Source organism: Arachis hypogaea, chromosome 1 (assembly GCF_003086295.3).
Source record: "Arachis hypogaea cultivar Tifrunner chromosome 1, arahy.Tifrunner.gnm2.J5K5, whole genome shotgun sequence".
Taxonomy (NCBI): Eukaryota; Viridiplantae; Streptophyta; class Magnoliopsida; order Fabales; family Fabaceae; genus Arachis; species Arachis hypogaea.
The window spans coordinates 89,485,833-89,500,461 of record NC_092036.1 but is presented as its reverse complement, the minus strand read 5'-3'; the positions used below and the strand labels follow the sequence as shown (position 1 = coordinate 89,500,461).

General features: G+C 37.4%; 1 non-coding gene across 1 annotated transcript; it reads left to right on the top strand.

The window, feature by feature from the left end:
* Positions 1–714: 714 nt before the first annotated feature.
* On the top strand, positions 715–818 carry LOC112715667 (small nucleolar RNA R71). Its single transcript, XR_003159899.1, has one exon. It is a non-coding gene; the product is annotated as a small nucleolar RNA R71 (small nucleolar RNA).
* Positions 819–14,629: the final 13,811 nt, after the last annotated feature.

The following is a 14,629-nucleotide window of genomic DNA, read 5'->3' as shown; positions in this document are numbered from 1 at the left end:
CTTGGGAGAGTACTAGGAGGGGTTTCAGTGATTTTCTTACTCAGCTGGCCCACTTGTGCCTCTAGATTTCTGATGGAGGACCTTGTTTCATTCATGAAACTTAAAGTGGCCTTAGACAGATCAGAGACTAAGTTTGCTAAGTTAGAGGTATTCTGTTCATAATTCTCTGTCTGTTGCTGAGAAGATGATGGATAAGGCTTGATATTGCTGAGCCTATTTCTTCCACCATTATTAAAGCCTTGTTGAGGCTTTTGTTGATCCTTGCATGAGAAATTTGGATGATTTCTCCATGATGAATTATAGGTGTTTCCATAAGGTTCACCCATGTAATTTACCTCTGCCATTGCAGGGTTTTCAGGATCATAAGCTTCTTCTTCAGAAGATGCCTCTTTAGTACTATTGGGTGTATTTTGCCATCCATTCAGACTTTGAGAAATCATGTTGACTTGCTGAGTCAACACTTTGTTATGAGCCAATATGGCATTCAGAGCATCAATTTCAAGAACTCCCTTCCTCTGAGGCGTCCTATTATTCACGGAATTCCTCTCAGAAGTATACATGAATTGGTTATTTGCAACCATGTCAATAAGTTCCTGAGCTTCTGCAGTCGTTTTCTTTATGTGAATGGATCCACCTGCAGAGTGGTCCAATGACATCTTGGAAAACTCAGATAGACCATAATAGAATATATCTATCATAGTCCATTTTGAAAACATGTCAGAAGGACATCTTTTGGTCATCTGCTTGTATATTTCCCAAGCTTCATAGAAGGATTCACCATCTTTTTGTTTGAAGGTCTAAACATCCACTCTAAGCTTGCTCAGCTTTTGAGGAGGAAAGAATTTATCCAAGAAGGTCGTGACCAGCTTATCCCAAGAGTCCAGGCTATCTTTAGGTTGTGAGTCCAACCATGTTCTAGCTCTGTCTCTTACAGCAAAAGGGAAAAGCATGAGCCTATAGACTTCAGGATCTACTCCATTCGTCTTAACAGTCTCACAAATCTGTAAGAACTCAGTTAAAAACTGGTAAAGATCTTCAGATGGAACTCCATGAAACTTGCAGTTTTGTTGCATTAGAGCAACTAATTGAGGTTTCAACTCAAAATTGTTTGCTCCAATGGCAGGAATTGAGATGCTTCTTCCATCAAACTTGGACGTGGGTTTAGTAAAATCACCAAGCATCCTCCTTGCATTATTGTTGTTGGGTTCGGCTGCCCTCTCCTTCTCTTGTTCAAAAATTTCAGAAAGGTTGCCTCTGGATTGTTGTAATTTAGCTTCTCTTAGTTTCATCTTCAGAGTCCTTTCAGGTTCAGGATCAGCTTCAACAAGAGTGCTTTTTTTCTTGTTCCTGCTCATATGAAAGAGAAGAGAACAAGAAAAGAAGAGGAATCCTCTATGTCATAGTAAAGAGGATCATTATTATTAGTAGAAGAAGAAAAGAATAAAGAAAGGAGAATCCAAACACAAGGGTAAGTATAGAGGTAGTGATTGGAGATGAAGAGAGGTGAAGAGAAGTGTTAATAAATGAATAAATAAATAGAAGAAGATGAGAGAGAGAATTCGAAAATTAATTTTGAAAAGGAGTTAATGATTTTCGAAAATTAAAGATGAGATAGAATTAAAATTAAAATTTAAAACAATTAGTTAATTAAAAAGAAATTTTTTTTTTTGAAAAAGAGGGAGGTATTTTCGAAAATTAGAGAAGGGAGAGTAGTTAGGTGGTTTTGAAAAAGATAAGAAACAAACAAAAAGTAAAATAATTAGTTGGAAGAGATATTAAAATCAAATTTGAAAAGATAAGAAGATAAGAAGTTAGATAAGATATTTTAAAATCAAATTTTTGAAAAAGATAAAATTTTGAAAAAGATATGATATAAAAGATAGGATAAGATAGATTTAATTTTTAAAGTTAAAATTAATTACTTAACTAACAAGAAACTAAAAGATAAGATTCTAGAATTTAAAGATTGAACCTTTCTTAACAAGAAATTAACAACTTCAAATTTTTGAACCAATCACATTAATTGTTAGCATAATTTTCGAAAATAAAGATAAAATTAAGAAAAAGATTTTTGAAAAACATTTTTAAAAAGAAAATTTCGAAAAATTAATAAGAAAAATGAAAAAGATTTGATTTTTGAAAAAGTTTTGAAAAGATAAGATTTTTAAAATTGAAAATTTGACTTGACTTGTAAGAAACAACTAATTTTAAAAATTTTTTACTAAGTCAACTCAAATTTTCGAAAATTATGAGAAAATTAAGGAAAAGATATATTTTTTTTGAATTTGTAATGATGAGAGAGAAAAACACAAATATGACCCAAAACATAAAAATTTTGGATCAAAACACAAGATACATGCAAGAACACTATGAATGTCAAGATGAACACCAAGAACACTTTGAAGATCATGATGAACATCAAGAACATATTTTTGAAAAATTTTTGATGCAAAGAAAACATGCAAGACACCAAACCTAGAATTCTTTAATGCTTAGATTCTAACAAACAAAAAATGCATATGAAAAACAACAAAAGATACAAAACAAGAAAACATCAAGATCAAACAAGAAGACTTACCAAGAACAACTTGAAGATCATGAAGAACACTATGAATGCATGAATTTTCGAAAAATGCAAGAGATTTTTAAAGCATGCAATTGACACCAAACTTAAAAATTGACTCAAAACTCAAACAAGAAACACAAATTATTTTTTATTTTTATGATTTTATGATTTTTTTGTGTATTTTATTTTATTATTTTTTTTTCGAAAATATTCTTTAGGAAAACGAAAAAGAGAAAAAAATTTGAAAGATTTTTTTGAAAAATTTTTGAAATTAAAACAAAAAGAAAATTACCTGATCTGAGCAACAAGATGAACTGTCAGTTGTCCATACTCGAACAATCTCAGGCAACGGCGCCAAAAACTTGGTGGACGAAATTGTGAGCATCAACAATGGCTCCAAAGACTTGGTGCTCTCAAACATAAATCACACTTTGTCACAACTCCGCACAACTAACCAGCAAGTGTACTGGGTCGTCCAAGTAATACCTTACGTGAGTAAGGGTCGATCCCACAGAGATTGTTGGTATGAAGCAAGCTATGGTCATCTTGTAAATCCCAGTCAGGCGGATTCAACTATATTAAGAGATTATTGGATTTTTGAATAATAATAATAAATTTAAACAGAAAATAAAGATAGAGTTACTCATATAATTCAATGATGGAAATTTCAGATAAGTGTATGGAGGTGCTCTGTTCCTTCTGAATCTTTGCTTTTCTACTGCTTTTATCCAATCTTTGTCACTCCTTTCTATGGCAAGCTGTATGTAGGGCATCACCATTGTCAATGGCTACATCCCATCCTCTAAGTGAAAATGGTCCAAATGCTCTGTCACAGCACGACTAATCATCTGTCGGTTCTCGATCATGCTGGAATAGAATCCCTTGATTCTTTTGCGTTTGTCATCACGCCCAACAATCGCGAGTTTGAAACTCGTCACAGTCATTCAATCCCGGAATCCTACTCGGAATACCACAAACAAGGTTAGACTTTTCGGATTCCCATGAATGCCGCCATCAATTCTAGCTTATACCATGAAGATTCTGATTACGGAATCCAAAAGATATGCGTCCGGTCTAAGGTAGAACGGAAGTGGTTGTCAGTCACGCGTTCATAGGTGAGAATGATGATGAGTGTCACGGATCATCACATTCATCATGTTGAAGTGCAACGAATATCTTAGAATAAGAACAAGCGGAATTGAATAGAAAATAGTAGTAATTGCATTGAAACTTGAGGTACAGCAGAGCTCCACACCCTTAATCTATGGTGTGTAGAAACTCCACCGTTGAAAATACATAAGTGATGAAGGTCCAGGCATGGCCGAATGGCCAGCCCCCAAAATATGATATGAAATTCAAAAATAAAGGAGAAGGACCAGATATGTGGTCAAAATACTAGATAGTCAAAGACATCAAATAAACTAGTAAAAAGTTCTATTTATACTAAACTAGCTACTAGGGTTTACAGAAGTAAGTAATTGATGCATAAATTCACTTCCGGGGCCCACTTGGTGTGTACTTGGGCTGAGTTTGATCTATCCACGAGCTGAGGCTTCTCTTGGAGTTGAACGCCAAGTTGTAACGTGTTTTGGGCGTTCAACTCTGGTTCGTGACGTGTTTCTGGCGTTTGACTCCAGAATGCAGCATGGAACTGGCATTGAGCGCCAGTTTACATCGTCTAATTACGAATAAAGTATAGACTATTATATATTGCTGAAAAGCTCTAGATGTCTACTTTCCAACGCTTTTGAGAAAGCGCCATTTGAATTTCTGTAGCTCCAGAAAATCCATTTTGAGTTCAGGGAGGTCAGATTCCAACAGCATCAGCAGTCCTTTGTCAGCCTCCTATCAGAGTTTTGCTCAGGTCCCTAAATTTCAGCCAGAAAATACCTGAAATCACAGAAAAACACACGAACTCATAGTAAAGTCCAAAAATGTGAATTTAGCATAAAAACTAATGAAAATATCCCTAAAAGTAACTAGATCATACTAAAAACTACCTAAAAACAATGCCAAAAAACGTATAAATTATTCGCTCATCATGCATATTTTACCACTGCTTGGTTAAAGTAATGAGTTTCTTTTCAAGACCCTTTTTACAATATTTCACTAATTTAAATTAAAATTTTGTGTTAAACTTCTTTGAAGCTTGTATTTGGAACATAGTTTATAGCTAAGAACACATAACCTGTGAGACTTGAGCTTAATTATATGGTTACATTATTTAGCCATAAATTTTTAGTCTTGTGTGTTTTCTTCTCCATGATTGTAATATATATTTTGTTCCGTTCTATATGTCCATTGTTTAGTGTATTTATATGCTTGCATATGATTGAGGCCATTATTTGTTCTTAGCTCACTTATCCCAAATAGTCTACCTTTTCAATCATCTTTATTTGCCACATTGAGCCTTTTAATCCCCGTTTGTTCTATATTTTACCACATCACTAGCCTTAAGCAGAAAAACATTTAATTACCCTAAATGAATCTTTGGTTAGCTTAAGTTAAGAGATTGTGTGTCAATTAAGTATAGAGAACTGTGGGAATTTGGGTTGATGAAAGTATACAGTGTTTCATTGACAAAATATTGGGAATTTGGGTACTTACTCATGTGAGACCATAAAAATTAAAAACTCATGTGCATCGATATGTTCTGTTTGCTTCGAAAAAAAAAGAGAAAAACCAAAAATATTCAAATAATTAAGTAAATAAGTGAATAAGGGGACAAAATTACCCAATGTTAAGTTTAATAAACGATCAATGCATATGTGATAAAATTAAAGAAAAGTTGATACATGAGTATGTAATGCAAAAGTGGAAATTTTGGGTAGTTATGCATGATTTTAGAGTTACATAGAGTGTGTATGTGTGTTAGGCGAGAGCTTAGGTTAATCAAAGATTTATATTTTAGCTCACTTGGCCATAAATATATCCTCACCCTTACTTTAGCCCCATTACAACCTTGAAAAGACCTCATGATATTTGCATTGGTATACTAAATACTTGTTGATTAGTTAGATGAAGAATAAAGTTTTAGAATGCATGATTAGAGAAGAGTAGAGTGATTAACCCTAGACACTTGAGAGATTAGAGTGCATATACACTTCCTGTGAGGGTTCAATGCTCGATTCTTTGTTCCCGGCTTTCATGAGCTATCTTCTTCTAGCAAGTTATTTATACTTCATTTTTATGATTTGAATTAGTAGAATCCAGTTCATTTTTGTTCTTGAAGATTTATTTACTTTTAACCAAGTAGGTAAAAGCATTTTGCATTTAGCTGCATTCATATAAATAGGTTGCATTTCATACATATCCTACCATTTTGCCTTCACTCTTTTTGGTCTCCTTGAGCTTAGCATGAGGACATGCTAATGTTAAAGTGTGGGGAGATTTGATGTACCACTATTTCGTGGTACATCTTGTGCTTAATTGAGTGGATTTTATCCACTAATCTCACACTTATTCATAGAAATTGCATGTTTTACATTTTCCTTCATGATTTTGTGTTATAATTGAAAACATGCTTTTTTGGCCTTAATTTTGCTAGTTTTAAAACTCTCTTAATACCATTCGATGCTTTGATATATGTGTTAAGTGATTTCAAGGTTTATAGGGCAAGAATGGGTTAGAGGATAGAAAGAAAGCATGCAAAATTGGAAGGAATACAAGAAATTCAAGGAATTGCTGAGGTGTCCAGCCTGACCTCTTTGCACTCAATCGATCATAACTTGATCTACAAAGGTCCAGATGAGGCAGTTCCAGTTGCATTGGAAATCTAACATCCGGGGCTTTGAAATGATATATAATTTGCCATAGTGGCCATACAACTAAGCGAGACGCACGCGTCGTTCTGCAGAAATTCAGTGACCCAGAAATTGTCCCCAACGATTTCTGGGCTATTTTTGACCTAGTTCTCGGCCCAGAAAACACATATTAGAGGTTGCAGAGTTGAGAAATCAAGGGGACTTCTCACTTTTCATAATTTTAGGTTTTAGATATAGTTTTTAGGGAGAGAGGCTCTCTCCTCTCTCTAGGTTTTAGTATTCCTAATTTTATGCTTTTGAGTTGGATATTACAAAGAGTTACTACCTCCGTGAAGTTTTCATCAATCTAGTTTGGTTTCTATTTTCTTACTCTTTTATTTCCTATTTGATTCCATTATTTTTTGATTATTTTCAATTAAGTTCAACTACCATGTCAATGGAGTAGGCTTTAACTTGGCTTTGGAGTTGATTAATATTTGAGACACTTGAGTTGGAATACTCAAGAGTTAATTAGTAATTGGAAGTTGTTGGCCAGCTTTCTTGTTTTTAACACTAACCATTCCCAAGGAAAAGGATTATTTTCTTGTAAATAGAAGTTGGCTTTCAACTTGACTTTCCTTTATTCAATGAAGGATAACCAAGTGGAACAACAACCTATTACTAATTAATCTTGAGAAATCCAACAAGGATAGAAATTCAGATTAATCTTCTCCTAGTTAAGGCATTTTATTTATTTTAATTACATAAAACCTCTTGTCAATTTTTCTTGCTTTAATTTATAATCATTTATGTGCCCATTGCCCAAACTCCAAATTTCCCAGAAAACTCATAATCAATAACAAGAATACTTCCCTGCAATTCCTTGAAAGAGAACCCGAGGTTTGAATACTTCGGTTATTATTTTTGTTGGGTTTGTTTAAGTGACAACTAAAATTTTTGTACGAAAGGATTCTTGTTGGTTTAGAAGCTATACTTTCAACGAGCTTTTAATTGTGAATTTCTAAACCGTCAAAAGTCCGTTCGTCAGCTTCGATGGTCTTCTTCGCATGTCACGCGTACGCGTCAGGTACACGCACGAGTTGCCGTGCAAATCTCCAAATCACGCGCACGCGTCAGGTACGCGCACGTGTCACTCCTTGCTGATTATCTCCTTTAATTCTTGTTCTCCTTCCATTTATGCAAGCTTCCTCTCCATTCTCTAAGCCATTCCTGCCCTATATAGTCTGAAAACACTTAACGCACGGATCACGGCATCGAATGGTATAAAGGGGGAATAAAAAAATATAATTTAAAGGCTTAGGAAGCAAGTTTTCAACCACAGAACCAAATTGGGAAGGAATTGTAAAATCATGCAAATTGTATGGATAAGTGTGCAAAGACTTGATAAAAACTACTCGATTGAGCATAAGATAAACCATAAAATAGTGGTTTATCAATCTCTCCACACTTAATCATTAGCATGTCCTTATGGTAAGCTCAAGGAGATAGAAAGAATGAACGGGGTAAAATAAAACTCATGCAATGCAACCTATACATGTGAATGTAACTATATGATGAAATGTCTATACCTACTTGGTAAAAGAAATGAACAAGTTCTCCAAGACAAATGAAATTCAGATTTCACTAACCCAAATCACACAATAAAAGATAAGTAAACTTGTGAGAAGATAGCTCATGAAAGCTGGGAACATAGAGTCAAGCATTGAACCCTCACTGGAAGTGTATATGCACTCTAATCACTCAAGTGTATAGGGTAATCCACTATAGTCTCCTCTATTCATGCGTTCTAAAATTTGTTCTTCATCTAACCAATCAACAAATATTTAGTGCATACATGCAAACATCATTAAGTCTTTTTCAAGGTTGTAATGGGGCTTAGGTAAGGGTGAGGATACATGTATGGTCAAGTGAGCTAAGAATTGAATCCTTGATTAAGCTAAGTTCTCACCTAATGCACACACATTCCCTATGCTTCTAAAATCATGCCTAACTACCCATAGTCTCACTTTTGTGTTTTTCACCTACTTATGTATTTAAATGTTCTTCTATTTTACCTCACATGCATTGATCTTTTTATTGAACTTAACATTGGGGTACTTTCATTCCCCTAAATCTTTTTTTTTTGTGAAAATAAACATAACATTTCAATGCATATGGTTTTTCTGGTTTCATATGAGTAGGCACCCAAATTCTCTATATTTAAATAAAGTGAAAACACAACACATTCTTATTAACCCAGGATTCCCACAATTCCCCAAACTTAGTTGATACATAATCTCTATCTTAAGCTAACCAAAGATTCAGTTGGGGTAATTAATTATTTTTCCACTTAAGGCTAGTGATGTGGTAATATATAGAACAAATGGGGATTAAAATGCTCAAAGTGGTAAACAAAGGTAAATGGAGGTGGTAGGCCAATTGGGATAAGTGAGCTAATAACAAATGACGGCCTCAATCACATATAAGCATGAAAATACACTAAACAATGGACATATAGAATGGAACAAAGCAAAGATTGTAATTATAGAGAAGCAAACACACAAGAATAAAATATTATGGTTAAATAATGTAACCATGTAATTAGGCTCAAAATCTCACTGGGTTGTGTGTTCTAGCTCTAAACCATGTTCCAAATTACAATCTTCAAACAAGTTTAACATAGAATTTTAATTTGAATTAGTGAAATTTTCAAAAATAGGGTCTTGAAAAGAAACTTATTATTTTTCAACCAAGTAGAATATACATGCAAACACTTATTACTATGCAATCTATCCTATCTACCAAAAGAAAAAATAACCTATTGGTGTTAAGATAAAGCAATTACCTCTGAAAGTCAGGTACTAACCGACCTCCCCACACTTAAAGCTTGGCACCATCCTCGGTGCCATCAGTCAGGAACAAAGGGAGGCGGGTAACAGCATCTCCACAGTCGGGGTCGTCCTGGCTCCCGGTGCTGGTAGGTGAAGTGGAGTTTGGAGTGTCTAGTTCTTCTTCAGGTGGGTGGTTGCCAATAATAAGCTCCTTGAGGTATGTAAATCGGTGCTTCTTATGGTGCTCCATTCGCTTTGCCTGCCAGTCTACCCGGTCCAACCTCTGAAGTATCTGAAGGAGTAGGTGATGTATTGAAGATGCTTGTGATGTGGAAGGAAAAGGAATATCTCTGGCGGGATCTGCAGTCCGGCTGGTAGTGGCTGCTGGGAGTCTGATGTAGTTTCCGTTGCGGACATACTGATCATCCCGCGGAATCATGGCCTTGGTGTTCCCAGCTCTGTAGGAGACTCCGGCTGCTGAGACTAGATCTGAAACCAAGGCAGGAAATGTTAGGTTGCCCGCAGTCTGCACGTGTTCCATGGCTTGTCGGAGGTGTCTCGATAAGTTGAAAGGCTGGTTTGTAAGGATACACCAGATGAGAACAGCCATATCCGCAGTGAAGGAGGACTCGTGAGTGCTCGAAAAGACATAGTGGGACATCATTTGTGCCCACACTCGAGCCTCCAAGGTAAGTGCTGAAACCAATATGCCCTTAGGTCAGGATCGATGGTATCCATAGATCCATCTGCTGCCAGGTTGTGCTATAATGCTAAGGATGTCGTCCTAGTCAAACTGGTATGTCTGGCGCTTAAAAGATGCTTCTTGGTATGCGTCCAATCCTTCTGGAGTAGGGGGGAGATCTAAAACTTGCTGAATGGCCCCTTCAGATATAGGGATTTACTTCTGACAGACATAGACAAAATGTAGGGCTGGTATGTGAAAATTGGAGTAGAATTCGACTACCCATGAGAGGTTGACTTGTCGTGGCTGCCTCCGTAAGAATCGCCATTGTCTGCACTCAATGCGGGGCTCTACAAGATCAACAATGTGCGTAGGGAGGATGATTAGGTGCTCATTGTTGTAGTTCTACTCAGCCAGGATGGGAAACATCTACTCACAGTAGCGGTTAGTGAACCGCGCAGTGTCCCTTGCTAGAAAGGCTTTCTCGATTTCATCGACCTTGATGATCCTCTTGACTCGCTTTGTTAATGGCTTGACTGATGTTGAGGATGGTTCCGCAGCTGGTGTTCTTTTCATTCCTCTCCTTGCCGGTGGCTTGTTAGAGGCTTTCTCTTTACCCTTCCTGGTGGCCATCTTGAAAAGGGAGAAAAGAAAGGGACATGAAATCCAATAGCGAGAACCGGGAGGAGGAAAATAGAAGTGATAATAAATGACAAGGTAAAGAAGAATGTCGTAAACACATGGTCGCGACTCCATGTAATTAAGACATCAATGGAAATATAGCATGATAAATTAAGACATTTAGATGTAAGATGTTTATTAGCATGCCGGCAAAGGCATGAGTAGCATAGATCAAGCATTAATAGCTCAATTTGATTATCAAATGTAACAAACTAACAATCACATTTGTATTGACAATTATATTTAATCAATAAAAGATTGCAAGAGTTTTGTGAAAAACAGGCAGTAGGGTAGAAGAATAGAATAATTAAGAAATTACAATGCCATACGGACTTTTCACAAACACTTGGTATGCATGTAAAATATGTTAGGGAAAGTATGAAATCCAAGCATGCCTGCAACCCAAAAATTAATATTAATTGTCAAATCACTCACTAGTATATCCACAAGCAAATATAGAAGAAAACAATCACCCATTTAAATTTCTAACACCAATTAAAAGAATGCAAAAAGAATAGATAAATCGTAAGAAGGAAAGAAAGAAGATAGGAAGAAGGAACCTTGAGAAGAAGATAAAAAGAGAGAGGTAATGGAGGATGTGAGTGGGAAAGAAGTAAGAGGAGAAGAAGAAGAAGAAGATAGAAAAGATAGAAGAATAAGAAAAAGAAGAAGAAGAAGAAAGAAGATGAAAGAAGAAGAAAGAAGAAAGAAGGAAGGAGGAAGAAGAAAGAAATTAGGATTGGGGGAGAAATGATAAGAAATCTGGGCGGCATGCTCTGTTAATTGTGCGTCGCATGCAACGCGTACGCATGGGTTGCATAAAGTTCAAATGATCCGTAGGCGTCTGAGACGCGTCCGTGTGGTCTCAGTTTGTGCGAATAGCGCAAAGGCAGCCCCACGCACGCACAACTCTCGGGTGGATGCGCATGAGGGCTAGATAGACAGATGACGCGTGTGCGTCAGGTACGCGCACGCGTGGATGAGGACAAAGTGAAAATGACGCGTACACGTTAGGGACGCGTACGCATGATGAATATTGTGCTTCTAGCACAATTCCAGCCCCAAGCCAGCACACCTTTCGGGTAGAACACCCATTTACGCCGATTTCCAGGGTCACGCATACGCGTCAGAGACCTTTACGCGTGGTTTGCTGAAAGCGCAGGCGACGCGCACGCGTGAGGTACGCGTACGTGTGGCCTTGCTTGTGCGCAAAGCACACTTCTAGCGCCACTCCTGCCCAACTCTCTGTTACTTCTTTGGTGTCGCGAATTCACGTATGACGCGTACGCATCAGCGACGCTGGCGCGTCGAACACCCCTTCTTTTTTTGCAGAATGCATGCAGAAATTATGAATGAACACTAGAAAAAACAAAATAAAATAGAATTAGGAATGAAGAGGAACGATCATACCATGGTGGGTTGTCTCCCACCTAGCACTTTGATTTTACGTCCTTAAGTTGGACGGTCCACAAGGTCAGTCTTCTGCTGTTGGTGGATCCTTCAAGAGGAAGATCTCTAACTCCTTGTTGTTCTTTATCTTCTCACCATGATACAGCTTCAGGTGATGTCCATTGACTTTGATGAAATTGGAGCTTGAAGGATGACTTAGGTGAAAGACTCTGTATGGCTCTGCCTTTTCTACTCTGTAGGGACCTTCCCATCTTGATCTCAGCTTGCCTGGCATGAGCCTCAATCTGGAGTTGTAAAGAACAACCAAATCCCCAGGTCGGAACTCTCTCCTCTTGATGTGCTTGTCATGCACTACCTTCACCTTCTCTTTGTATATCCTGGAGTTGTCATACGCTTCGAGGCGAAAGTTCTCTAATTCTTGTAGTTACAGTTTCCTTTCAACTCCGGCTTTCTCAAATCCATGTTGCATTCTCTTACTGCCCAGAATGCTTTGTGTTCTACCTCCACTGGAAGGTGACAAGCCTTGCCATAGACCAGGCGGAATGGACTCACTCCTATGGGTGTCTTGTATGCTGTTCGGTAAGCCCAGAGCGCATCAACAAGTCTGGTGCTCCAGTCCTTCCGATGAGGCTTGACTATCTTCTCCAATATGCGTTTTATCTCTCTATTAGACACCTCGACTTGCCCATTGGTCTGGGGATGGTAAGCTATTGCTATCTTGTGAATAATGCCATGTTTCTTTAGTAGGCTTGTTAATCTCCTATTACAAAAGTGAGTGCCTTGATCACTCACGATTGCTCGTGGTGATCCAAAGTGACAGATAATATAATTTCTAACAAAAGAGACAACAGTGTTAGCATCATCAGTACAGGTAGGAATTGCTTCCACCCATTTAGAAACATAATCTATAGCTAACAATATGTATAAGAATCCATTAGAGTTTGGAAATGGACCCATGAAGTCGATGCCCCAAACATAAAAAATTTCACAGAATAGCATAAGCTGCTGGGGCATCTCATCCCTCTTGGATATATTACCAAACCTTTAGCAAGATTTACAGAAGGCAGTAGCATCTTTAAAAAGAGTGGGCCACCAGAATCCACAGTCTAATATTTTTCTAGCTATTCTTTGAGGGCCAAAATGTCCACTACTCTCAGAGGAGTGGCAGGCCTCTAAAATTGACTGGAATTCTGATTGAAGCACACACCTTCTAATTATCTGGTCAGCACCATACCTCCATAAATAGGGGTAATCCCATATATAATATTTGGACTCGCTCTTCAGCTTATCCCTTTGATGCTTAGTAAAATTAGGAGGGAAGGTATGACTAACTAGATAATTAGCTATAGGTGTATACCAAGGGACTACTTCAGATATTGCCTGCAAGCAATCAAATGGAAAAGCATCATTGATAGGACTTGAGTCATCATTGATGTGCTCAAAGCGACTCAAGTGGTCCGCCACCAAATTCTGGGAACCACTCCTATCTTTAGTTTCTAAATCAAATTCTTGCAGCAACAATATCCAACGTATCAACCTTGGTTTGGACTCTTTTTTAGCTAATAAATATTTTAGAGCTGCGTGGTCTGAGTACGCTACCACCTTAGTACCAAGTAGGTAGGCTCGGAATTTATCCAGAGCAAAAACAATAGCCAGAAACTCTTTTTCAGTGGTAGTGTAATTAGACTGAGCAGCGTCTAATGTCTTAGAAGCATAAGTGATGAGCGGATAATTTATACGCTTTTTGGCATTATTTTTATATAGTTTTTAGTATGATTTAGTTAGTTTTTAGTATATTTTTATTAGTTTTTAAGCAAAATTCATATTTCTGGACTTTACTATGAGTTTGTGTGTTTTTCTGTGATTTAAGGTATTTTCTGGCTGAAATTGAGGGGCCTGACCAAAAATCTGATTCAGAGGCTGACAAAGAACTGCAGATGCTGTTGGATTCTGACCTCCCTGCACTCGAAGTAGATTTTCTGGAGCTACAGAACTTCAAATGGCCAACTCTCAATTGCGTTGGAAAGTAGACATCCAGGGCTTTCCGGCAAAATATATAATAGTCCATACTTTGCGTGAGTTTTGACGACGTAATATGGCATCAAAATGCCAGCTCTCTGTCCTTTTCTGGCGTCAAAATGCCAGAACTGGCATAAAAGTTGGAGTTAAACGCCCAAACTGGCACAAAAGCTGGCGTTTAAATCCAAGAAAAGCCTCTACACGTGTGAAGCTCAATGCTTAGCCCAAGCACACACCAAATGGGCCCGGAAGTGGATTTCTGCGTCATTTACCTATTTCTGTAAACCCTAGTATCTAGTTTCATTATAAATAGGACCTTTTACTATTGTATTTTTATCTTTGGATCATAGAGACAATTCTGGATGACACATTTTCATATTTGGGGAGGCTGGCCATTCAGCCATGCCTGGACCTCCAGACCACTTATGTATTTTCAACGGTGGAGTTTCTACACACCATAGATCAAGGTGTGGAGCTCTACTGTTCCTCGAGTATTAATGTAATTACTACTATTTTCTATTCAATTCAAGCTTATTCTTGTTCTAAGATATTCACTCACACTTCAACCTGATTAATGTGATGATCCGTGACACTCATCATCATTCTCACCTATGAATGCGTGACTGACAATCACTTCCGTTCTACTTAAGATTGAACGTGTATCTCTTAGCCTCCATTCTGAAAGATCGGAGTCTTT